This window comes from Panthera tigris, chromosome D4, assembly GCF_018350195.1.
Source record: "Panthera tigris isolate Pti1 chromosome D4, P.tigris_Pti1_mat1.1, whole genome shotgun sequence".
Lineage (NCBI taxonomy): Eukaryota > Metazoa > Chordata > Mammalia > Carnivora > Felidae > Panthera > Panthera tigris.
The window spans coordinates 36575062-36602801 of NC_056672.1; the positions used below are offsets into that span (position 1 = coordinate 36575062).

The 27740-nt window shown below is 34.1% G+C and overlaps 1 long non-coding RNA gene across 1 annotated transcript in view; it reads right to left on the minus strand.

Annotated features, from left to right (window-relative positions):
- LOC122233124 overlaps window positions 1-27740 on the minus strand; it is an 83216-nt gene that overhangs the window by 37882 nt on the left and 17594 nt on the right. Inside the window, exon 2 of the long non-coding RNA XR_006210598.1 lies at window positions 23110-23252. This is a non-coding gene — a long non-coding RNA (uncharacterized LOC122233124). The remainder of the gene's footprint in view (window positions 1-23109; window positions 23253-27740) is intronic.

A 27740-nucleotide genomic window follows, 5' to 3' on the forward strand; every position in this document is an offset into this window, starting at 1 on the left:
GGCAAGGTTTTATTCTTTTTGATTGCCAAGTAATACTCCAATGTGTGTGTGTGTCTGTGTGTGTGTGTGTCTGTGTGTGTGTGTATACCACATCTTCTTTATCCATTCATCCATGGACATTTGGGCTCTTTCCATACTTTGGCTATTGTTGATAGTGCTGCTATAAACATGAGGGTGCATGTGTCCCTTTGAAACAGCACACCTGTATCCCGTGGATAAATGCCTAGTAGTGCAATTGCTGGATCATAGGGTAGTTCTATTTTTAGTTTTTTGAGGAACCTCCATACTGTTTTCCAGAGTGGCTGCACCAGCTTGCATTGCCACCAACAATGCAAAAGAGATCCTTTTTCTCCACATCCTCACCAACATTTGTTGTTGCCCGAGTTGTTAATGTTATCCATTCTGACAGGAGTCAGGTGGTATCTCCTTGTGGTTTTGATTTGTATTTCCCTGATGATGAGTGATGTTGAGCATTTTTTCATGTGTCAGTTGGCCATCTGGATATCTTCTTTGGAGAAGTGTCTCTTCATGTCTTTTGCCCATTTCTTCACTGGATTGTTTTTTGAGTGTTGAGTTCGATAAGTTCTTTATAGATTTTGGATACTAACCCTTTATCTGATATGTTGTTTGCAAATATCTTCTCCCATTCCACCAGTTGACTTTTAGTTTTGCTGATTGTTTCCTTCACTGTGCAGAAGCTTTTTATTTTGATGAGGTCCCAATAGTTCATTTTTGCTTTTGTTTCCCTTGCATCCAGAGACGTGTTGAGTAAGAAGTTGCTGTGGTCAAAGTCAAAGAGGTTTTTGTCTGCTTTCTTCTCAAGGATTTTGATGGCTTCTTGTCTTACATTTAGGTCTTTCATCCATTTGAGTTTATTTTTGTGTATCGTGTAAGAAAGTGGTCTAGATTCATTCTTCTGCGTGCCACCGTCCAGTTTTCCCAGCACCACTTACTGAAGAGACCGTCTTTATTCCATTGGATATTCTTTCCTGCTTTGTCAAAGATTAGTTGGCCATATGTTTGTGGGTCCACTTCTGGGTTCCCATTCAGTTCCGTTGATCTGACTGTCTGTTCTTGTAACAGTACCATATTGCATTGATGATTACAGCTTTGTAATATAGCTTGAAGTCTGGGATTGTGATGCCTCCAGCTTTCGTTTTCTTTTTCAAGATTGCTTTGGCTATTCGGGGTCTTCTCTGGTTCCATACAAATTTTAGGATTGTTTGTTCTAGATCTGTGAAGAATGCTGTTGTTATTTTGATAGGGATTGCATTTAATATGTAGATTGCTTTGGGTAGTTAAAATCGACATTTTAACAATATTTGTTCTTCCTATCCAGGAGCATGGAATCTTTTTCAATTTTTTTGTGTCTTCTTCAATTTCTTTCATAAGCTTTCTATAGTTTTCAGCGTATAGGTTTTTCACCTCTTTGGTTAGATTTATTACTAGGTATTTTATGGTTTTTGGTGCAACTGTAAATGGGATCGATTCCTTGGTTTCTCTTTCTGTTGCTTCATTATTGCTGTCTAGGAATGTAACCGATTTCTGTGCACTGATTTTATATCCTGCCACTTTGCTGAATTCATGGATCAGTTCAGCAGTTTTTTGGTGGAATCTTTTGAGTTTTCCATATAGCGTACTATGTCATTCTGCAAAGAGTGAAAGTTTGACCTCCTCCTGGACGATTTGGATGCCTTTTATTTCTTTGTGTTGTCTGATTGCTGAGGCTAAGACTTCCAATACTATGTTGAAAAACACTGGTGAGATTGAACATCCCTGTCTTGTTTCTGACCTTAGGAGGAAAGCTCTCAGTTTTTTCCCCTTGAGGATGATATTAGCTGTGGGTCTTTCATATATGGCTTTTATAATCTCGAGTATTATCCTTCTTTCCCTACTTTCTTGAGTGATTTTGTCAAGAAAGGATGTTGTATTTTGTCAAATGCTTTCTCTGCATCTATTGAGAGGATCATGTGGTTTTGCCTTCCTTTTATTGATGTGATGAATCACACTGATTGTTTTGCAGATATTGAATGAGACCTGCATCCCAGGTGTAAATCCCACTTGGTTGTGGTGAATAATTTTTTTAATGTATTGTTGGATCTGGTTGGCTAATATCTCATTGAGGATTTTTGCATCCATGTTCTTGGGGAAATTGGCATATAGTTCTCCTTTTTAGTTGGGTCTTTGGTTTGGGAATCAAGGTAATTCTGGCTTAATAAAAAGAGTTTGGAAGTTTCCCTTCCATTTCTATTTTTTGGAACAGCTTCAAGAGAATAAGTGTTAATTCTTCCTTAAATGTTTGGTAGAATTTCCCTGGAAAGCCATCTGGCCCTGGTCTCTTGTTTTTTGGAAGATTTTTTTTTTATTACTAATTCAATTTCTTTACTGGTTATGGGTCTGTTCAAATTTTCTATTTCTTCCTGTTTCAGTTTTGGTAGTTTATATGTTTCTAGGAATTTGTCCATTTCTTCCAGATTGCCCATTATATTAGCATATAATTGCTGGTAATGTTCTGTTATTATTGTTTGTGTTTCTATTGTGTTGGTTGTGATCTCTCCTCTTTCATTCTCAAGTTTATTTATTTGGATCATTTCCTTTTTCTTTTTGATCAAACTAGCTAGGGATTTATCAATTTTATTAATTCTTTCAAGGAAACAGCTTCTGGTTTCATTGATCTGTTCTACTGTTTGTTTTTGTTTGTTTGTTTTGGTTTTAATACCATTAATTTCTGCTCTAATCTTTGTTATTTCCTATCTTCTGCTGGTTTTGGGTTTTATTTGCTGCTATTTTTTCAGCTCTTTAAAGTGTAAGGTTAATTTGTGTATCTGAGACCTTTCTTCCTTCTTTAAGAAGGCCTGGATTGCTATATACTTCTCTCTTATGACTGCCTTTGCTGCATCTCAGAGGTTTTGGGATGTGGTATCATTTTCATTGACTTCCATGTACTTTGTAGTTTCCTCTTTAACTTCTTGGTTAGCCCATTTATTCTTTAGTAGGATGTTCTTTAATTTCCAAGTATTTGTTATCTTTCCAAATTTTTTCTTATGGTTGATTTCAAGTTTCATAGTGTTTGGCCTAAAAATATGCATGGTATGATATTGATTTTTTTTGTACTTGTTGAGGGCTGATCTGTGTCCCAGGATGTGATCTATTCTGGAGAATGTTCCATGTGCTCTGGAGAAGAATGTGTATTCCACTGCTTTAGGATGAAATGTTCTGAATATATCTGTTAAGTTCATCTGGTCCAGTGTGTCACTCAAACCATTGTTCCCTTGTTGATTTTCTGTTTAGAGATCTGTCCATTTTTGTAAGTGGAGTTTTGAAGTCCCCTACAATGATAGTATTATTATCAATGAGTTTCTTTATGTTTGTGTTTAATTGATTTATATATTTGGATGCCTCTACATTTGGAGCATAAATGTTTACAATTGTCAGGTCTTCTTGGTGGATAGACACTTTAATTACGATATAATGCCCTTCTTCACTTCTTGTTACAGTCGTTAGTTTAAAGTGAAGATTGATATAAGTATGACAGCTCCAGCTTTCTTTTGTCAACCATTAGCATGATAGATGGTTCTCCATCTATCTTTCAATCTGAAGTTGTCTTTAGGTCTAAAGTGGGTCTCTTGTAAACAGCATATAGATGGATGTTGTTTTCTTATCCATTCTCTTACCCTATGTCTTTTAATTGGAGCATTTAGTCATTGATTTAGAGTGAGTACTGAAGATATGAATTAATTGCCATCATGTTGCCTATAGAGTTGGAGTTTCTGGTGGTGTTCTCTTTTGTCCTTTCTAGTTTGTTGCTTTTGGTCTCTTTTTTCCCCATCTTTTCTCCTCTCAGAGAGTCCCCCTTAAAATTTCTTGCAGGGCTGGTTTAGTAGTCACAAACTCCTTTAATTTTTGCTGGTCTTGGGAAACTGTTTATCTCTCATTCTATTTTGAATAACAGCTTTGCTGGATAAAGAATTCGTGGCTCCATATTTTTCTGATTCAGCACATTGAATGTATTCTGCCACTCCTTTCTGGCCTGCCAAGTTTCTGCAGATAGGTCTGCTGCAAACTTGGTCTGTCTTCCCTTGTAGGTTAAGGGCTTTTTTTCCCTTGTTGCTTTCATGATTTTTTGCTTGTCTCAGTATTTTGTGAATTTGACTATGGTATGCCTTGCTGATGGTTGGTTTTGTTGAATCTAATAGGAGTCCTCTGTGCTTCCTGGATTTTGATGTCTGTGTCTTTCCCCAGGTTTGGAAAGTTTTCTGCTACGATTTTCACATAACTTTTCTACCCCTTTTTCTCTCTCTTCATTTTCTAAGACCCCTATGATTCTGATCTTGTTCCTTTTTTATGAGTCACTGATTTCTCTAATTCTTAAATTGTGCTCTTTTGCCTTAGTATTCCTCTTTTTTCTGTTTCATTATTCTCCATAAGTTTGTCCTCTATATCGCTGATTTGCTGCTCTGCCTCATCCATCCTTGCCGCTGTGGCATCCATTTGAGATTGCAGTTCAGTTACAACATTTTATATTTCATCCTGACTAGCTTTTACTTCTCTTATGTCCACAGAAAAGGATTCTAATCTATTTCAACCCCAGCCAGTATTCTTATTATCGTGATTCTAAATTCTGGTTCAGATATCTTGCTTGTTATCTGTGTTGATTAAGTCCCTGGCTGTCATTTCTTTCTCCTCTTTCTTTTGGGTTGAATTCCTTTATTTTGTCATTTTGAAGGAAGAAAAGGAATTAATAAGGTAGAAAAAATTAAAAGTAAGAAATAAAAACAACACACACACACACACACACACACACACACACAAAATCAAATAAATGATCCTGTATCCTAGGTGTATTTTAGTCTGGTTGTTGAAAGGAGTTTGATAGATTAGAGAAAAAGGGAAAGATAAGAAAAGAGAAAAAAATAAAAAAAGGAAAGCATTTGAAAATTTGAAAAAAATAAATACAATGAAATAGAATAAAATTTAATGATGAAAGTAAAATAGAATTTTAAAAATTTACACAAATGTAAAATATATATACAAAAAAATTAAAGAATAATATTTTTAATAAAAATTGAAAATAAAAATATTTTTTTTCTTTCAGCTGAGTTCTGTTGTTCATGCTGTTCAGATTGTTGTGTTAATTCTCAAATCAGTTTTCTAGGTGTGCAGGATGGTTTAGTGTTGATCTGGCTGTATTTCATGGATGCAAGATGCAAAAAAGACTTCCATGTTGTTCCACCATCCTGGCCCCTCCCTCCCTACATTTTCTTTATGTATTCATCCATAAATAGATATTTAGGTTGTTTCTTCTCTTGGCTATTGTGAACAATGCTGAAACAAACATGGAGAAGAGAAGATACCACTGCAAGATTCTGATTTCATTTTTTTTTTTTTTTGATAAATACATTGCTAGATAATATGGTAGTTGTACTTTTAATTTTGGGGAACTACCAGAGTGTTTTCCATAATAGCTTTATAGTTGTACATTTACATTTACATTAATAGTGTACAAGGTTTTGATTTCTCAACATTTTCCCCAACACTTGTCATCTTTTCGTTTTTTATAATAGCCATCTAATAGGTGTGAGATGATATCTCCTAGTTATATCTCCTTTTAAATATTAATTTCCCTGATTAGTGATATTGACTATCTTTTCATATAATGTTGGCTATTTATATGTCTTCTTTAAAGAAATGCCTATTCAACTCCTTTGCCCAATTTTTATTGGGTTATATCTTTTGATAACAAAAATTTTATGTAGTTAAAAAGAGTTCCCTATATATTTTGAATATTAACCTCTTATCAGATATATGGTTCGTAAATACTTTCTCCCGTTCTATATGTTGCCTTTTTTTGAAGAAGCTTTTTAGTTTAATGTAATCCCACTTCTTTTACTTCTGTTGTGTATGCTATTGGTGTGATATCTATAAAATCATTGCCAAGACAAATGTCATGACGTCTTTCCCCTATGTTTTGTCCTAGGAATTTTACAATTTCAAGTTTATGTTCAAATTTTTAAACTATTTTGAGTTGATAGCTATGTATGCTATAAGATAGTGGTCCAATTTCATTCTGTTGCATGTGGATATCCAGTTTTTCCAACACTATTTATTGAAGAGAGTATCCTTTGCCTATTGTGTATTGTAGACACTCTTCTTAAAGATTGGATGAGTGTGTATGCATAGATTTGTTTCTGGGCTTTTTATTCTATCCCATTGATCTTGATGTCTGTCTTTATGCCAGTATCATGTTGTTTTAATTTTGTGGCTTTGTAAAATATGATGGAATTAGGACATGTGATACCTGTACCTTTGCACTTATTTCTTAGGGTTGTTTTGGGTATCCAGGGTCTTTTTGGTTCCATATGAAATTTGGTATTTTTTGCTATTCTTGTGGAATATGCTTTTGGGTTTTTGGTAGTCACTCTAAATCACTCTAGATAGAATGGCCATTTTAACATATAATGTCTTCCAATCCATGAATATGGGGTGTCTTTCAATTGTTTATGTCTTATTTAATTCTTTCATCAATATAATGTAGTCATCAGTGTAGAAGTGTTTTACCTCTAAATTATCCCTACATATTTATTATTTTTATGCTATTGTTAACAGGACTTTTTATTCTTTCTTTACTTATTTATTTATTTTATTTTTTGTTTCATTAATATACAGTATTTTATTAGTTTAAGGTGTACAGTATAGTGATTCAATAATTCCATACATCACTTGGTGCTCATGATGACAAGCATACTCCTTAACCTTCATCACCTATTTAATCCATCCCCCCTTTCTGATAACCATCTATTCTCTATAATTAAGAGGCTGTTTATTAGTCTCTCTCTCTCTCTTTCTCCCTTTTCTCATTTGTTTTGTTTTATAAATTCCACATATGAGTGAAATCATCTGATATTTGTCTTTTTCTGACTGAGTTATTTTGCCTAGCATTATACTTTTTTAGCTCCATTCATGTTGTTGCAAATGGCAAGATTTTATTCTTGTTTATGGCTGAATAATATTTCATTGTATGTATACACTTCTTAATACCTCTTCTCTTTTTCTAGTCATCTTATTGATGGGCACATGGGCTGCTTACATAATTTGGCTATTGTAAGTAATGCTGTTTAAACATGAAGGTGCATGTATCACATTGAATTAGTGTTTTTGTTCTTTGTGTAAATACCTAGTAGTGCAATTGCTGGATTGCAGACTACTTCTATTTTTAACTTTTTGAGACCTCCATACTGTTTTCCAGAGTGGCTGTACCAGTTTGCGTTCCCACCAAGTGTTCAAGAGGATTGCCTTTTTCACATTCTCACCAACACCTGTTGTTTCTTTTGTTGCTGATTTTAACCATTCTGACTGATGTGGGGTGATATCTCATTATAGTTTTGATTTGCATTTTTCTGATGGTAATTAATGATGCACATCTTTTCATGTGTCTGTTGACCGTCTGGATGTCTTCTTTGGAAACTTGTCTGTTCATGTCTTCTGCCCATTTTTTAATTTGATTATTTGCTTTTTGGGTGTTGAGTTTCATAAGTTCTTTATATATTTAGATATTAATCCTTTATCGGATATGTCATTTGTAAATATCTTCTTCCATTCCGTAGGTTGTCTTTTAGTTTTGTTGACTATTTCCTTTGCTGTGCAGAAGTAGTCCCAATAGTATATTTCTGCTTTTGTTTCCCTTGCCTCAGGAAACATATCTAGAAAAATGTTGCCTTGGCCAATGTCAGTGAATTTACTACCTGTGCTCTCTTCAAGGATTTTTTTAGTTTCAGGTCTCACATTTAAGTCTTTAATTCATTTTCAATTTATATTTTTGTGTATAGTGTGAGAAAGTGGTCCAGTTACTTTCTTTTGAATGTTGCTGTCCAGTTTTCCCAACACCATTTGTTGAAGAGATGTTTTTTTTTTTTACCATTGGATATTCTTTTCTGCTTGTAGATTAATTGATGATATAGTTGTAAGATTATTTCAGGGTTTTCTATTCTGTTATATTGTTCTATGTGTCTATTTTTGTGCCAGTGCCATACTGTTTTGATCACTGCAGCTTTGTAGTATAACTTGAGTCTCCAGAATTGTGATGCCTCCAGTTTTGCTTTTCTTCTTCAAGATAGAAGATAGCTTTGCTTTTCTTCTTCTTCTTCGACTGTTTCGGGTATTTTGTGGTTACATACAAATTTTAGAATTGTTAGTTCTAGTTTTATGAAAAACACTATTGGTATTTTGATAGGGATGGCATTAAATGTGGAGAATGCTTCAGGTGTACAGACATTTTAACAATACTTGTTCTTCCATCCCATGAGCATGGAATGTCTTTCCATTTCTTTGTGTTGTCTTCAATTTCTTTCATCAGTGTTTTATAGTTTATGGAGTATAGGTCTTTCACCTCTTTGGTTAAGTTTATTCCTAGGTATCTTATTATTTCTGATGCAATTGTGTATTGACTGTTTTCTTAATTACTCTTTCTGCTGACCACTACTGATGTATAGAAATGCAACAGATTTCTGTAGATTAATTTTGTATCCTGTAATTTTACTGAATTTCTTTGTTTCTTTTACTGAATTTCTTGATCTGCTTTTTTTGACTTTTTTTGTGCATTTCTGTGCCTTTCTGGATCTGGATATATGTTTCGTTCCTCAGATTAAGGAAGTTTTCAGCTATTATTTCTTCAAATAAATTTTCTTCCCTCTTTTCTCTCTCTTCTTCTGCAACTCCTATAATACAATTCTTATTACATTTGATAGAATCACTGAGTTCTCTAAGTCTGTTCTCATTTTGCACACTTCTTTTCTCTCTTTTTTTCAGCTTAATTACTTTTCACTACTCTGTCTTCTAGGTCATTATTTGTTCCTCTGCTTTTTCCATTCTTCTTTTTATTCCATCAAGCATGGTTCTCACTTCATTTATTGAGACCTTTTTCTCTGCTATGCTATTCCTTATCTCTGTGTTAAGGGTCTCACTTGTGTCTTTCACTCTTTTCCCAAGCCCAATAAGTATCCTTATGATCATTGCTCTAAATACTCCGTCAGGCATGCTACTTATATCTGTTTCACTTAGATCTCTGTCTGTGGCCTTTTCCTGTTCTTTCCTTTGAGAAAAAAAATTTCTCTACCTTCTCATTTTTTCTAAGTCTGACCTGTTTATTTATGTTGGAAAAGTCAGCTACATCTCCTGTTCTTGTGAGTAATGGCCTTATGAGGAAAAGGTCCTCTATTGCCTGCTGTGTAGTGTCCCCTGTTGCCCAGGTCCTGGCCATTCCAAGAGTGTCTCCAATGTGTATAGCTATTTCATCCTTGCCACTTTATCCTTCAGAGTAGTCATCTGCAGAGATATTCTTTGCCTATTGTGAGTAGTGTTTGGTCCCTGGCCTGAATGTGGTGTATTTTAACTAGGTATGCTCTGCTCTGCTTGTGAAATAAAACCTGCCACAACTATTGCCAGGACCAAGGCTTTGTAAAATTCCAGAATTGGGAGACAAGGTATGAGCAGAGATTTGAACTGGTCTTCTGGGAGAGCAGGCCCACCATGCTGGGATTGTCGCCAGCAAGACTGGGAAGGTGATTCCACTGTAGAATGGGGAGAGAGAACATGGATGTAAGCAAGTTAGGAAGGGAGTGTTGCCACTGTGCTGGTTCCCACAGGTGGTCCTGTGTTTATGCTGAGGGGTGGGGGAAGAAAATGGCTCTGGCCACTTCCATTATTCCCTGAGGGGGTCTCTCACTAAAGACTGCCTTTCTGGGATATACTCCAAGGTGAGCAAATAGTCTCCCCACTATGAGTCTGAGGTTTCCTTCAGATTACTGTCTCCACACTGTATGTCCACAGGCTGCTTACCTGCCTTTTCTCCAAGACCAGCGTAATGCCCTCTGGAATCTATCCTTGCCAAGCCTTGACCTTTAATATTCCAGGCTTTCAGTCCTGCTCATTGCCAAAAGTCATGAAATTTCGCTCATCTTACTTTCCAAGTCAATTGCTATAGGGATTTGTTTCCTTGTGCACCCCCCTGTGTGTTAGTCTGTCTCTTGCCCTTTTCCATAGCAATGGCTCCCTCCCTACTGCAGTGATCAAGATCTGTTTCTCTCCCAAAATTGCTTCTCTGTAATTCCTACCTTCTTTAATGTGGACTTTTTACTACCTTTCATTGTGGCATTTGTTCTATCAGTCTTCAGGTCAGTTTTGGGTACTTAGGAATATTTGATAATTGTCTACTTGTATTCATGGGAGGAGGCAAGCCTAGTGTCCACTTACTCCACTGTCATTGTCCTACCCCCTCCCTGGGATTTTTTTTCTTATTGCCCTTTTCATTTTGTGTGTCTTAGTATATCAAAATGCAGCAAGGCATTAAAATGTTGATTTTGTATCCTGAACTTCACTGAATTCCTCTATTAGTCATAATAATGTGTGTGTGTGTGCCTGTGTAATCTTCAAGGTTTTCTAAATATAAGATCATGTCATTTTCAAAAACAGATTATTTTAATCTTTCTCTGATTTATATACTTTTCATGTTTAATTTGAAGGAGTGTCAAGAACTTCCTATTCTTCACCTGGTTGACAGCGCTCCTCCAGCAGAACATTAAATTTCAATTCAAATTTTAATATGTGTGATGAACAAGTATATTCATATGATCTATTTTCCTCATAGGATTTGATAATTTGTGTTTTGAAAGGAATTGTTTCATTTCATCTATGTTATAAAATTTGTGGACATTAAGTCGTTCAAAGTATTCCTTTATTGTCTGTTTAATTGTGATTAGTGAGAAAGTTTCCTCTTTCTTATGTGATACTATTCCTGTCTTCTTTCATTTTATCTTGATTGGTTTGGTTGGAATTCAATCTATTTTATAATTTTTTTTAACGTTTATTTATTTTTTGAGACAGAGAGAGACAGAACATGAACGGGGGAGGGTCAGAGAGAGAGGGAGACACAGAATCAGAAGCAGGCTCCAGGCTCTGAACTGTAAGCACAGAGCCCGACATGGGGCTCGAACTCACGGACCACAAGATCATGACCTGAGCCGAAGTCCGACACTTAACTGACTGAGCCACCCAGGCGCTCCAATCTATTTTATACATCTTTTCAGAAACCCAGCTTTTATATTTGATTATTTTTTCTTATTTTTTTCTGTTGCTGTTTTTAATTTAATTGATTACTGATATATTTATTATGCTTTTCTTATTTGATTTGTGATTAAATTGTTTTTCTTTTCCAAGTTTCCTAATTGTAAATTTAGAGTATTAATTTTCACATGGAAACATGGTGAGGTGGGTAGAGAAGTTATTGTCTAAAGCTTTGATTCCTAGGCTCCTATTTTCTAGTTCTTTGACTAGAAAGAGGAAGGTTTTTTTCCCCCCATGCTTCCTGGCATATCCAGTTGTTACAAGCATAGGATATAAGAGGCTAAAGGAAAACTAAACCTTGGGTCTTTTCTCGGATCTCAGGTCTTGAGTTCTTGAGTCCCAGGTTTGTAGCTTGTCTGTCTTGTCTTGTCTTTCAGAAGTCTTCTTATGTCTGTTTTCTATATAATGTCTTGGGTTTATTGACTTAAATTATGGGAAGGATAGAGGAAAGTACATTTACTCCATCTCCCTGAGTAGAAGACTGGAAATGTATTTTTTAATAGAATGCTATATTAGCGACAAATGTTTGAGGACAAATGTTGAGGACAAATGTATGGAAGTAGACTTAGTATAGACTTCCACCCAATAAGAGGTGAAATAAAAACAGAAATGATCATTTAATTGTTGCAACTAACCATAGGACAAAATACTAGACTAACTCTTTAATAAATTGACTCTAAGGAAGTTTTGAACTACTAAACCTCTGCAAAGACCATACAATAGACACCACTGTGTGTGTTTATATACTAGAAATATTAAACTTGAACTGTATGTGCTTATGTGCATGCCAAAAGAAAGAACTAACCAAAGAGAGAAGAAATTTAAAAAAAAACAAACCTATAATAATGTATGGTTAAAATGATTATATTAAAAATTGCTTCTTACTAGTTTTTAGTTTTATAAAAAAAATTCACACTATAATTCTTCCACAAAAGTTACTTATTTTAATTGCCTCAAGTTGCATATGAATTACTTCATTTGGTCTTTACCTCAAGAAACAAAAATTGATTCTGGTACTAATGGAAGAAATGGTTTTAATTAGACTTGTTAAGAGCAGAATGCCAGTCTCTGTTGTGATGCATTCTTAAGCAAAATTTAAGATTAATGTTGGTTATAAATTATTTTTACTTGTTTTTCTCATTTTGAAATCTAGTCAGTGCTTATCTGAGTCACAATTTTTATAGTGCTGAATAGTTTCTTTTCTTGTGTTACATTAATGAACTTTATATTTATGGAAGAATGAATTATCTGCTATACATTCATCTAGGAACTAGAAAGTACTAAATTTGTTTTAAAAGACCCTAAGCAGCTCTTCAAAAGCATTTATTTTATTTTCACATTTGCAAAGAAACTTTATCTTACATTGCCACTCAGTATTTGTATTATACATAAACTCATACATATATACCTACATATGTGCATAAACACATATAAAGCCATGCACCAAGAAGTAGCATAACAGATAATCAAAGGAAAAAATAAAATAGTAAAAATAACATTGGTATAGTATTTATCCTAGAGTCAAACAATCTGTAAAATCTCAGGGCTCCTTAAGAAAGTGTCACTATACAAAAGTATGGTAATATTATTAACATTAATGGTATAACTATAAGTCACAAGGAAATATTTAAACAAGTTCAGCATATATTTTTAATAAATTAATGTAAATTCAGTTAATTTTGTGTGAAATAGTTTTTTTTCCCACTTTGTCTTATTCAAGAAAAAATTCTAAGTAACCATATAAAATTCAAGACACCATTAGCTAAACTAAGGGAAAATTACATTGAAAAACATACCTGGCAATAAACTGAATCTAGGAATTAATTTTAAGTGCCAAGTGTAATAACCTTCACTATATATGTATGTATGTATGTATGTATGTATATACATACATATTTAACTTCTTTTATTTTTGTATCTACTTATATTGTTTATTTTTCTTTTACAGTTTGTTTTTAACTTTTGTACTTTAACAGGATCAATATCAAGGTCAATTGAAGTTATTTGATAAATAATTTATTTTTTATTTATTTATGTTTTTAATGTTTATTTTTGAGCAAGAGAGAGGTTTGCGCCTGCACACGAGTGGGGGAGGGGCAGAAAGAGAGGGAGACAGAATCCCAAGCAAGCTCTACACTGTCAGCACAGAGCCTGATGCAGGGCTGGAACTCACGAATTGTGAGATCATGTCCTGAGCTGAAATCAAGAGTTGGACTTTAACGGACTGAACTACCCAGGCGCCCCAATAAATATTTTAAATAGGAAATTGTTAGTTCCTTGATTATACTAGATGAAATGTTTATTGCTACACTTAGATTTGAAAGTTTGATAGGGCATAAAGAATACTTAAGCATTTATATCTTTATTGCTCAACAATGCACATATATGTGCATATGTTGGAATGCCATTTATATTCACTAATGTAGAAATATTTTCAAAGAGATAGTCTTATTAATCTAATTATGAAATAAAGAATTTTTTTCTCTGTCCTACAAATATACCCCGGTTACTATGATGCAAAAAAGTTTATATGTAAACAGATGGTGCAACTTATTTTAACTGAATCTAAATTGTCCCTATTATATAACAGCACCTAATCTCTCTTATCTACTTTCAAATGATTACATTTGTATTTACAATATGAGTGAATATTTCTCCAGATTCCTTGTGTAAATTATGGCATACTTATATATAAAATAAAAATGATATCTACCTTAATAACTTATAACCTATGCTATCTTTGAACAATCTGGTTTAGTACTTAAGGTTTGATTGAATTAGGAGGAATAGATGCTGATGAGAAGGCTTCTCAATCATGTTTCTTGTTTGTTTTCTAAAAGATAAGCTAAATAGCTAGAAAATATAGAACACTCCCAAGAGTTTAGAGAAACCTTAATTCATATCTCTAGTGTGCAATAAATCTCTTCTTGGAGCACATTTATTTCTTTTATCAAACAAGGCTTCACATAATGGATGACATTGGTATAAAACAGTGACCATGTTGTGACAGATGTTGCTAGGTACAGGAGTCATCTCAGTGATGAAGAGAAGAGAGACCCAGGATAGCACAAGTGCCGAGGACCTGAAGACTTTAAAGAAATAATTTTCATTTAACTTTGAGAATTATTTGGGTCTTTATAAAAGTACAATATCTCCCATTGATACAAGCTTGAGAAAAGATGAATAGGCGTTAAGAAATCTTTCTTAACAACATCAGCATGAGCCCTGCATCAAGAGCTACAGTCCTTCTTTTACAGGTGTATGAACAGGTTTTTTCTCTTATAAAAGACTGCTTTTCTTAGCTTGTGTGCATGTGGGTGTTATGATAAGGGGAGAGGGAAGGGGAAAAGAACTTGAATAAGGATAAATTTAGCCTAATTTAGTGACATAATGTCACTTCATCTTTGATTTCTTTCTTTGCTTTGGCCTTAAGCTGCATTTATAGTACCTATAGTTAAGCCTCTAAACTTTTAAAAGTTCAATTTAAAAAAAAAAAAAGAGAAAAAAAAGAGTTGGTGCTGACCTTCAGTGACTAGGGTAATGGATTCTTAGCCTTAAAATCTCAGTCTCTTGAACAGAGTTCAGTTCCTGGCACTTTGTTCAAAACAGTATTACCAGGAAAAAGAAAGAAAGAAAGAAAGAGAGAGAGAGAGATCTTTCTAATGATAAATTTAGCTCAGGGCATCTCCCAGTGCAAGCTCAAATGTGACAGAAAGGGGCACCGTGCCTCTTCCTATTGACTCACTAACTGCTCCAGAATCATGCAGTTTCTAAAGCAGGAGAAACTTGTCAAGATGATCCATGGTCCATACTTGACTCACTTCTAAGCTACTATTAGAAACAAGAAAATTACTCTCAGCCCGGAGACAGAAAAGAACCAACACACAAGAATGTGATTCAAGCCCACAATGTGTTGAAAGGAAAGTAAGGTTTTGGATCAGTAGTTTTGGAGAATATTGTCATTTCTGTGCTGCCAGTTTGGGAAAATTGTAGCCATTTTTAGCAGGCATGCAAAATAATATGTGGAATATATGAGTCTTTTCATCAAAAATAGAGGGAAAACTGAGACTTATGGCTGTAAACACTTTCCTGTAACAAATACCATTCAGCTATATTAACTGTGTAGTACAGAAAAATCCCCCATTAAGTAATGTTTGCTCCAGGGTGGAAAAGACAGGAAATATTTTCACAGTTGCTTGCATTTCTAAGGGTCATTTAATTGGACAGACTATGTAAAAATTATTTTGAAGACATTATCTAAGTTAAATACAGGCACAACTTATAGATTTGAGTGAAATACCTTTTAAGATTGAGGCTGTGGAATTTGTTGCTTAAAGCAATCGCCTGATGGATTTAAAACCTAAGGTAATTGAATGGTGTGAGTGTACTTAAAATAGGAAAAAAAAGAATTGGCTCTTTCAGTAAATCAAGGTGAAGAAATTATCCATAAATGATAAAACATTTGATAATGTCTGAAAGTCCCCAGAAAAGGGATTGCCTCACTTCAGGATCAGAGAGGGAAGTCAAATCTATAGAAACTTGCATTCTGAACACAAAGGTCTACGTTGATCAACACCAGCAGTGGGCTCAAAAGGTCCCAGGTGAAAATCCCCAAAGGGCAGAACCAAACTGTCACCTGAACTAGTAGTGGATAAAATTGTATTTTGCATGTTTTGTGCTGAAACCCTTTAAATAGTCCAGAGTCTGGCAGTCAGGGATGAAGGGAGCCCTTGGATGTGTATACTTTGGATTGTAATTTTTTCTCTAATGATACTTTACTACTCTGGGTTTAGGTTAGAGAAGTTTGGTCTTGGAAGTTCTTGTAGATATGAGCATTGTCTCAACTATTCCCTTTGGAATAAACTATAACAATCAATGTCAACATGCCATTTGGGAAAGTGACCCTTTTTTCTTTTTGGCAACACTGTTACCAAACCCCTACATTAAAAGGATAAAAAAAGGGAATCACGTATATAAGCCATTAATATTTTCTTGAGATGCATGAAAAAAAAATTCACTTGCCAACACTGGTTTGTAAGTTAAATGCAATAAAGTATGTTAAATCCTATACTTGTAAATATGGAATAAATTAAAATGTTTCAAATGTCAATGCAATGGAGAAACTTATGGAATACATGCACATATTTTGATAGGGATGTGGCAATCTAGTTTGAGTATATTTAATCAAAGAGAAAGTAAGCAGGGTGACATCAACATCATGGCAAAATAAAACCTCCCTAATTTTTGTCCCTTACCAACAAAAATTCAGCATAGATCTACAGACCAAAGTGCCTTTGAGGGATCTGTGGGATTCAACAGGAAATACCAAGGGACCCAGGGGAGTGTTACCAACTCACTCATCAGAAAATAGGCAGACAGATTTCAGTGTAGGCTATGGACACTTCAGTGGCAAATAAACCAGCTCTGGCCTGTCTGCCATGGTACTGGAGCTCCTGAAGAACACTGACTTAAATAGTCACTCTAACACGAGAGATTTTGTGAATGTCTAATTTTCTAAAAGATATTCCAGAATTGCATGAGATAAAAAAAAAAAGACTTTGGATGTATGGCAGTAAGTAAAAGGAACATTTTGATTTTGCACATCACCCATGCCCCCAAAGATGGCACACCTTAGAGCCAAGAAAGAACTTCCTTGGCCTGTGATTCATTCCACAAGGAGAAAAGGGGAACATGTGAGTGGACACCTACTTTTCCCAATTATGTGGGACAGTGACAAAGGGGGTCATTTCATTCTCATCTTATCCAGAGAAGGCAGATAAGCTTAAAATTCTGCCACAAGAGGAAGCAAGAAGTGTGGAACAAGTTCAACTGTGGAAGGTTTGAAAAAGTCTTTGAATTTCCATCAAGGCTGACAGAAGTTATTTCTTTGCAAATGGCAGTTAGTAAAGACTGGAGGAGGTGATTACTCTTTCACATCCAATATAGCAACACAAAACTACAAGGAATGTGAGAAATCAAGGAAGCATGATGCCACCAAAGTATCACAATAATCTTTTGGTAGCTGAAATAAAAAAAAACAAAACAAAAACAAAAACATAAAGATCTCTGATTTAACAGATGAAGAGATCAAAATAGTTGTTTAAGGAAATTCCACAAGCTAAAAACAAATAAATGGACAAAAAACAAACCATAGAAAGATAATTCAATGAAATTAGAGAGAAAACAAAATGAGAAGTTTAACAAAGAGACAGAAATCATAAAAAGGAACCAAACAAATTCTGGAGTGGAAGAATACAATGAATGAAATGAAGTTTACAGTTAGAGGCATCAATAGCAGTCTTGATTAAGCAGAAAAAAGAATCTGTAAGATTGAAGATAGGAACTTTGAAATAACTTAGTTAGAGGAAAAAAAAAACATAAAAGGATGAGAAAAAAGTAAAGAAAAACCTTCATAAGCTATGGGATATCATCAAAAGGATCAATTTACAAGTCACTAAAGACCCACAAGGAGAAGGGAGGGAGAAGGGGACAGAAAGCATATTTAGATAAATAACAGCTAAGAATTTCCCAGATCTGGGGAGAGATTTGGATATTCAAGTTCATGAAGCTTATGTAGGCCACCAAGCAAACTCAAACTGAATACATCTTCTTGAAGGCACATTATAATAAACCATCAAAAATCAAAAAGAAAATTAGAATCTCAAATGTAGCAAAAGGGGAAAAAAAACTAATTACTTATAAGGAAACCCACATAAAGCTATTAGCAGATGTTTTTAGCAGAAAACTTACACATCAGGAGTGAGTGAGATGATATGTTTAAAGTGTTGAAAGAAAAAACTGCCAACCAAGAATACTATGTACAGGAAAATAATGTTCCAGAAATGAAGGAAGATAAAGACTTTCCCAGACAAACCAACACTAAGGAATTTCAACACCACTGGACATACATTACAAGAAATGCTGAAAGGAGTTATTCAAGCTGAAATTTAAAAAAGGTTAATTATTACCATGAAAATATAATATATACTGGTAATGTTAAGTGTATACTCAAATTCTGAATAATGTAATCCTGTAATATGATCATGTGTTAATTACTTAATCATAGTATAAGGTTTAATGGACAAAAGTATTAAAATATAGTTACAATTTTTTTAAATAAATATACAGCATAAAAAGAGGTAAATTGTGAGATAAAAAGTATAAAAAGGGGGAGGAATAAAAGGATAGAGTTTTTGTATGTGATTGAAGTTTGTTTTTAGCCTAAAATAAACTTCTGTATCTATATGGTATTTTATGTAAGACTCTTGGTAACTACAAATCTAAAGCCTACAATAGGGTCACAAAAGATAAAGAAAAAAGGATGAAAGCATATCTCTGTGGAAAATCAGTTCACAAAGGAAAGCAGTAAGAGGTAAAAAAAAAAATGAGCAAAAGATTACAAAATAGCAAGAAAACAGATAATAAGATGGCATTATTAAATCCTTACCTGTCAATAATTACTCTACATATAAATGGTTTAAATTATCTAATAAAATACATAGAGACACTGGATGAATACAAAATAAAACCCATGTGTGTTGCCTCTGAGACACGCACTCCAGCTTTAAGGACACATATAGGATCAAAGGAAAGGGATAGAAAAAGATATCTTATGCAATCAGAAACCAAAAGATAACAGAGTTAGCTATACTTATAGTAGACAAAATAGATTTTAAGTCAAACAGATAACAAGACACAAAGAAAGTCACTATATAATAATAAAGGGGTCAATTCATCAAGAAGATATAACAATCATAAATATACAGTTGGCCCTTGAACAATGTGAGGATTAGGGACATTGACCCCTTGTACAATTGAAAATATGAATATAACTTTTGACTCCCCCAAATCTTAACTACTAATGGTCGACTGTTGACTGGAGGCCTTATTGATAACATAAACAGTTGGTGAACATATACTTTACATGTTATATGTATAATATACTATATTCTTACAATAAAGCAAGCTAGAAAAAAGATAATGTTACTAAGAAAATAATAAGGAAGAGAAAACACATTTACAACACTATACTGTATTTATAAAATCATCTGCCTATAAGGGGGCTCACACAGTTCAAACTTGTGTTGTTCAAGGGTAAACTGTATATGCACACAATATCAGAACACCTAAATGTATTAAAGTCTAATACTAACAAATCTAAAAGGAGAACTAGACAATAATACAAAATAGGATAGAACTGTAATACCCCGATGTCAACAATGGTTATGTCATTAGAAAATCAAAAAGGAAATATTGGACTTGAACCATACTTTAGACCAAATGGATAAAACAGATGTAAGAAAAAGATTCCATCCAACAGCTGCAGAAGACACATTATCCTCAAATATGGAACATTCTGTAGGATAGATTACATGTTGGGACTTAAAACAAGTCTTAGTCAATGTAAGAACATTGACATTATAGCAAGTATCTTTTCTAAACAAAATGGTATGGAAATAAAAATTGGTAACAGGAGGAATTCTGGGAAATTCAAAAATATGTGGAAATTAAATAATACACTATTAAGGAACCAATACATCAAATAAATCAAAAGAGGAAAAAAAATATTGAAACAAATGAAAATGAAACCACAATATACCAAAATCTGCAAAGGCAGTCTAAGCAGGAAGTACATAGAGACAAATATCTACATTAAGAAAAAGAACAATCTGAAATAAACTAATTTTACACTGCAAGAAACTAGAAAACAAACAAAACAAAACAAACAAAAAAACAAATAAAACCCTAAATCCAAAGTTAGAACAAGGAAGGAAATAACTAAGATCAGGAAAGAGAGAAATGTAATAGAGGCTCTAAAATCACTAAAAATTATCAACAAAACTATGAGCTGTTTTTTTAAGATAAACAAAATTGGCAAACCTTTAGAGAGCCCCTCCCCCCCAAAAAAGAGAGATGATTCAAATAAATAACATCAGAAATGAAAGAGGAGACATTAAAACTGACATGACCAAAATACAGAGGTTCCTCAAAAAATTAAAAATAGAACTGCCATATTACCCAGCAATTTCACTTCTGGGTGTATATAAAAAGTAAATGAAAACAGTACCTCAAATTGATGTATTTCCTCCCATGTTCATTACAGCATTGTTCACAATAACCAAGATATGGAAACAACCTAAATGTCTGTTAACAAATGAATGGATCTGTGATCCACATCTTACAAAAGAAAACATGAGGTATATGTGTGGGTGTATGTATGTATTTATGTATGTCTGTGTTTATATAATGGAATATTATTAATCTGTAGAAAGAAGAAATTTCTGCCATTTGTGACAACATGGATGGACCTTGAGGACATTACACTAAGTGAAATAAGTCAGAGAAAGACAAATACTACATGACTCCACTTACAAGTGAATCTAACAAAGTTGAACTTGTAGATACAGAGAGCAGAGTAGTTGTTGCCAGAGGATGGAGGGTGTTGGAGATAAGGAGATGTTGGTTAAAAGTACAAACCTTTAGTTATAATACAGATGAACTCTGAGGATCTAATATATAGCATGGTGATTACAGTTGATGAAATTGGGTTATATATTTGAGGTTGCTAAGGGAGTAGATAGTAAATGTTATTACTACAAAAAAAGAAAAAAAGGGTAATTATGTGACATGATGGAGGTTTTAGCTAATGCTCTGGTGTTAACCATTTTTGCAAAATAGACATATTCCAGATCAACTTGTTGTACGCTATAAACTTACACAATGCTATATGTCAGTTATATTTCAATAAATCTAGAAAAATGTTAAAAACAAAAAGAAAAATAAATCTTTTTAAAAAATGTTTATTGATATTTGAAAGAGAGAGAGAGAGAGACATAAGTGCAAGCAGGGGCAGGGACAGAGAGCAAAGACAGAATCTGAAGCAGGCTCCGGGCTCCTAGCTGTCAGCAGAGAGCCCAAAACAGGACTTGAACCCATGAGCTGTGAGATCATGATCTGAGCCAAACAAAGTCAGACACCTAACCCACTAAGCCACCCGGGTGCCCCAAGTGTTCCCTATATTATTTGCAGAAAAATAAATTTCTTTTTTTTTTTTTTAATTTTTTTTTTCAACGTTTTTAATTTATTTTTGGGACAGAGAGAGACAGAGCATGAACGGGGGAGGGGCAGAGAGAGGGAGACACAGAATCGGAAACAGGCTCCAGGCTCCGAGCCATCAGCCCAGAGCCTGACGCGGGGCTCGAACTCACGGACTGCGAGATCGTGACCTGGCTGAAGTCGGACGCTTAACCGACTGCGCCACCCAGGCGCCCCAAAAATAAATTTCTAAAATAAAAGAAGTACATCTTCCTGTCTTTTCCCTTGATCTGTTTTATCTTTTCTAACAGCAAAACTTGATATATATACACATATATGTGCTCATATATATGCATATGTATGTGTGTATATATATGTATGTCTCTGCATTTAAATAAAAGTATAACATATCTTTAATCCTTAAATAATGAAATGCACAATGGACTTCTTTTTTTCCTCTCACATACAGATTATACCGAAAAGGATCATTTTATAAGCAACACTGAGAAAGTTAATATTTTAAAACTCCAAGTCAAATTTTAAAGTTAATGGAAAAAGTGTATCTTCAAAGTCAATGAAAAACAGCCTATTGCTATCTTTTCTTGGATAAGAATGTTAATATAGATTTATAATTTCTCTTTCGCATTTGATGTTCAAACAAGGTTATAGAATTTCTGGCTGAAAATTAGTCCAGTGAACTGGCCTTTTGTTTTTCATCATATGAGATTGATGAGAAAGTGAAAAAAACAATACTTTCATGCTTGATCTTTGGGCAGTTAGAACCACATATTCAGGATAAGAAATGTAAAATATCAGGCTTCAGTCAATGCTCAATAATATTTCTTACTACTTTTCTCAGCTATTCATAGTTCATGTGATTGGCTGTGTTGAAAGGAATAAAAATTTCTGTTTTTAAGATTTCTTCAGAGCTACCCAAAGATAAATTCACAACATGTACTTATGAACTTATCATTGAGGTTTTTTATAGTGTGTTGAAAATTCTACTTAACTTTTTCATATGTTAATTTATAGCAAATAGAGTAAGTATGATAGTAAAAGGACGTTAGAGAATTTCAGTAACATATATGCAAACTCAAAATGTAATCTTAGTCATTTGGATGAAATAAGGTTAGCTTATAGTAAATAGCATATTAGAAAACAAATTAAATTACAGTTTGTTGGATAACTGTAATATGCTTTGTTTCACTTACCAGAGTAAACACATTATCTACCATGTTCTTGGCACTATGCTAGCCATTCACTGTAGAGTCATAAAAAATATTTCCTGACCTCATAGAATATATATTTTAATAGAGAATATAAATATTACTGAAATAAATATATAGATTAACGTGTGTCCATTTGGTAAAGAAATAGACAGGGTGCTTTAAGAAAACATAATAAATTTTGAATACAGAAATTTGAGAAATTGCATTAACATAATGTTTAAAAGATGAAGAGAAGGAAAACTAAGTGAGTAGAGAGTAAGAATAGCAGGATAGAAACTTGAATTGTCAGAATATCTTCTGGAATTCTTATGGTGTTGAACGACAGAAATGATAAAAAAGAATGAAAAGAAGTAAGATTGCAGATCTAAGAAAGAGATATTTACAAGTATTTTAGTCCATAGGAAAGAGTTTAGATTAGAAACTCAGAAGAATAGACCATAAAGTATAATGTATTTTAGAAGTGAATAACTGTTTCAAAAACAGAGGATGAGCATAGAAAGAAGAAACGATAGGGAAGATATAAAAGAAGGAAGGGTGGAAGGGAGGAAGGGAGGAAAGAAAATGGGATGGGAATCTCAGGTGAGCTTTGAAGTTTACACACACATTTCCACTCTTATTTGCTAAAATACAATCACAGGGTCCTTATATAAATGCAACAAAGACCGGGAAACACTAGAAAGGGAAGAAATAAACTTGGTGATCAGCTGGTACATTCTGCCACGATTACCTGTTGCATCCTAGTTTGCAGCATTATTGTAGTCTTAAGAAAGATCTTATATCTCTTTTTCTCCAGTTGGCTCTGTCACTTCAGTCCCATTTTTTTCATATACATCTTCTTGATGAAGGTCTTTGTGTCTCTTTTTCATCACCCTGTATATAGACACATATCCATTTCATATAAAGAATATCTTCTATGTTATATAATGAATATTCTCTATGTTATATATGTCTTATGTAGTACATATATAAATATAAACACATGGTTTTTATTTAAGTATTTTTTTAAAGAATTTTTTTTAACGTTTATTTATTTTTGAGACAGAGAGAGAGCATGAACGGGGGAGGGTCAGAGAGAGAGGGAGACACAGAATCTGAAACAGGCTCCAGGCTCTGAGCAGTCAGCACAGAGCCTGACGCGGGACTTGAACTCACAGACCACGAGATCGTGACCTGAGCCGAAGTCGGAGGCTTACCGGACTGAGCCACCCAGGCGCCCCCCCCCCTTTTTTTTAAATAATTTTTTTAACGTTTATTTATTTTTGAGACAGAGAGAGACAGAGCATGAATGGGGGAGGGTCAGAGAGAGAGTAAGTATTTTTAAGATAACAAACCAATTCAAAACTTAGCGCTTTGAAATAAAATAAATGACCTTTGATGTTTCCCATGTTTCTTGCAGTCAGTAGTTGCTGGGCCTAATCTGAAACTACCTGAAGTCCTAATTATTCCGAGTATTTTCATTCCCATCTCTCATTCTTGGGCTGAGATGGCTGGAAAGCTGTGAGCTGGCTGGTTAGCTTTGTTTCTCTTGAGAAGACATCTCCTCAGGGCTATTCTGGGCTTACCCAAAATGTCATGATCTTATGATGGGTTTCCTACCTAACAGTGAACTTTTCTCAGAGACCCAGCTAGAACCTGGAAGGTTTCTTAATACCCAGACTCAGAAGTCTCAGAATGTGAATTTTTCCCACATTCTTTTGGTCAAGAAGGTCACTAAATCTACAATTAAGTGTGGGGGCAAACTCAAATTACCTCTATTTGTGAGAAGTAGTATATGGATATGGGAAAGGAAGAAATTGATGGTGGTCTTCTTGGAAAACAGTTTTGCAACATATGTAACTGTAAATATGCATGTATATTATGTTCATAGCCTTCCACTATATTCTAAACCTTTTTAATCATTATTATTTTTCCAGTGACTTGTGTAGTGCTTTATGTTGAATGACTTATTAAAAATACCTACTTAACAAGTGCATATAGCAATGAAACATTAGTGAATATCAATGAACATATTTTGCAAAAATGTCAAGAGAATGATAAAGAAATAGCAGTGAAAGAAGTAAGAGACCTGGGGAAAATTATGTTTCCAAGTTGTTAAATGTCCTTCTCCACTAAATGAATAATTTAGAGAAGGTTTCATACTTCCTGCAGCATGAATGCTTGTTTCAAAATCTTTGTATTAAATAGTAGCAATAACTCATTCAACTACATGCAGTAATCTGACTGCTGACATCTTAGGTTCCAAGAAATAGAAAAATTAAAGTCATCACAGTAAACTAGGAAAATTATAGTATTAAAATCAAGAAAAATATCGTTTTGGACTAAAGAAAGAGATCAAAAGTTGTTGGAAAGTTATTAAGGAATAATCTGAAGGACATGAAAGCTGTATCTCATAAAATATGATGAATTATGGATTTGTAAATGTATCTCAATATACCTTAAATATTTGCATGCAGTGATGAGTTCCTATAAAGATAATTTAAGAATTTTTAGCAATGATAACATGTGATGTCAAATAACTAGTTTATTTAATCTAAATAATGTACAGATTTTAGAAAATTTGACACAAAAATACGTCCAGTGTAGTTACATAATATCAAACATGTTATGTTTTGTGAAATTTAATTTTATAGATTTTAACAGATTTATAAAATTGGTTTTTTTTTCTATAAATTTTTTTTAACGTTTATTTATTTTTTTGAGACAGAGAGAGACAGAGCATGAACAGGGGAGGGTCAGAGAGAGGGAGACACAGAATCTGAAACAGGCTCCGCTCTGAGCGGTCAGCACAGAGCCCGATGCGGGGCTCGAACTCACGGACCGCGAGATCATGACCTGAGCCGAAGTCGGCTGCTTAACCGACTAAGCCACCCAGGCGCCCCTAAAATTGGTTTATTTTTAAGGAAAGGGTGAATACAGTTCTTTCTAAATTGTTAAGTATAGAAAGTTGACCAAGCAGTGTCATCCTAGTGTTTGTAGCATGAAAAATTTTGAAATTATTTTGAATTTCAAGAATATAATGTTATGTAAATTTTCTAAATTTTAATTGTATCCAACAGTCTTATCAGATATTAGATATTATAAAAACTTTGTTTTTCTAGAACCTGGTGTCAAAACATTTCATAAATAAAAAGAACCACAGAATCAGAAAATAAAATATAATTAAATAAATTTGTGATTAAATTTGTGATTCAAGATAAATTTGCATACTATACCATTTTAAAAATATTTTATTTATTTTGAAAGAAAAAGAGCACAAGCAGGGCAGGGGGAGAGAGAGGGGCAGAGAGAGAGAGAGAGAGAGAGAGAATCCCAATCAGTCTCCACACTGTCAGTGCAGAAGTGCAGAGTCCAGTGCAGGACTTGAGCCCACAACCATGAGATCATGACCTGAGCCCAAACCAAGAGTCAGATGCTTAACCCACTGAGCTACCCAGGCCCCTATTATGCCTTTTCAAAACTATCTACTTAAGTGTCACTAATCTTAAAAGATTTATTTAAAACCATAGATAGCTTCATTACATAAAGTGATTAACCTGAATAACACTAGAGACAGATTCTACTTTAAGTTAACAGTTCTGGAGAATTTAATATTAACCAATAACATAAAAATAGTTAATATGTGTCAATCATTTTATAGATATTTAAACTTTTGGCAAGCTGTAGAGTCGAAGCATTTCCAAATCTTAGTACACATAATTAAATATTGCGTATAAATCTGCTTCTTACATGTAAAATATGTATGGAACATGTTATGTTAACACCAACTTGTGTTTTACTAATATTTTCAGGGGAGTATAATTTTTGAATATATCCACTGATATTAGTCAATCGAGAGGAATATTTAGTGCACACTCATACAGTCAATCGCAAAGTTCAAATTTTGCAAGCAAACATTGGATAGCTATATAAGGTTTGGTCCTCTAATGAGAACTGTAAATATTTGGGCTCAGTTAGTTTATCTACATAAAGGCATAGATAGTAACCTGACTTCTAATTATTTGCTGTATTTATATGAGTACGGTGAAATCCTTCTCAACCAGCAAAAATAAATTTTAAAGACTACTGAAGAAAATTGGAAATTGTACACATTATTGCAATTAATTTTCTTTATACCTGCATCTTATTTAAGTAGCCTGATTGACCATATGTCCTTTGCCATTTGTGTTGGAATACTCCTGCACCCAGGCTCTTGGTCTTTTTTGTGTGATTGTACTTAAATCCGGTAGTTACAGGGGTGCCTGGGTGGCTCTGTCAGTTAAGCATTCGACCGGTTCAGGTCATGGTCTCATAGTTTGTGAGTTCGAGTCCCACATCGGGCTGCGTTGACAACTCAGAACCTGGAGCCTGCTTCGGATTCTTGTCTCCCTCTCTCTCTGCCCCTCCCCTACTCATACTTTCTCTCTTAAAAATAAACACTAAAATATTAAAAAACTTTTTTCAAATCTAGTAATTACATTTCTGATCAGAATAAAAGGTTATAGCATTCTCATTTCATATATATGAGATTGACAAAGCAGTAGCATACTATTAAGAACTATTTCTAGAATATTTTTGCCCTGAGTATTCCTACCACATGAAGTTTCAAAGACTTTTGTAGGATTTGATAAAATAAAGCTGAAGAATGACTGCATTTAATAAAAATAGTAATATTCAGGAACATGTATAAGTATATACATGGTATTGTAAGTTGTCATTGTATTTAGTAAAAGGACTTCTAAATTGACTGTTATAATCATGCAACTATAAGTGTTTGGAAAGTATTAAGGTGTGCTCCTTTCTAAGATAAAAGGAATCATTTGCTTTTATGTAGTAGGATTGGTAGAAAGAAATGAGAAGCAAAGGGGTCTGTGCTTAGTTGCAGCCTCTGAAATAAACCAAGGATATGCCTGGAACCCAGCTAAGAAGCAACTGCAAAAGACTGCTCCTGAATTCCAAGTTTTTTACAGTTCCCACTCTGTTAATGAGGAAAGTCAAGTCAAGATAAATCATCACCAGGTGCTTAGATCACATGTAAGCTCACCTTGTAGGAACAACAAGGGAGAAGTTTGGGAGTCATTTTTGAAATGGACAAAATGTAAAAGATCAGAAGAGAATGATTTGGTTATGAAATAGAATGCACTCAAACCTGTGTGCTCTGTGCTCTAACATCTTTCACATGGTCAGAGTGGGTTCAAATTGTCAGCACTTTGTAGAAGCACATTATCTCATTCAGTGTGTCTGCCTACGTCAGAAATGAACTCTGCTTATGGAATGAGCAAGTTGTCTGGAGATGTAATTCATTGTAGAAGTTTGCTATTCAGATTGCTCGTTACCTCCTAACTAATGCAAAGAAGATTCCAGTCCATTCCAATGCCTTAG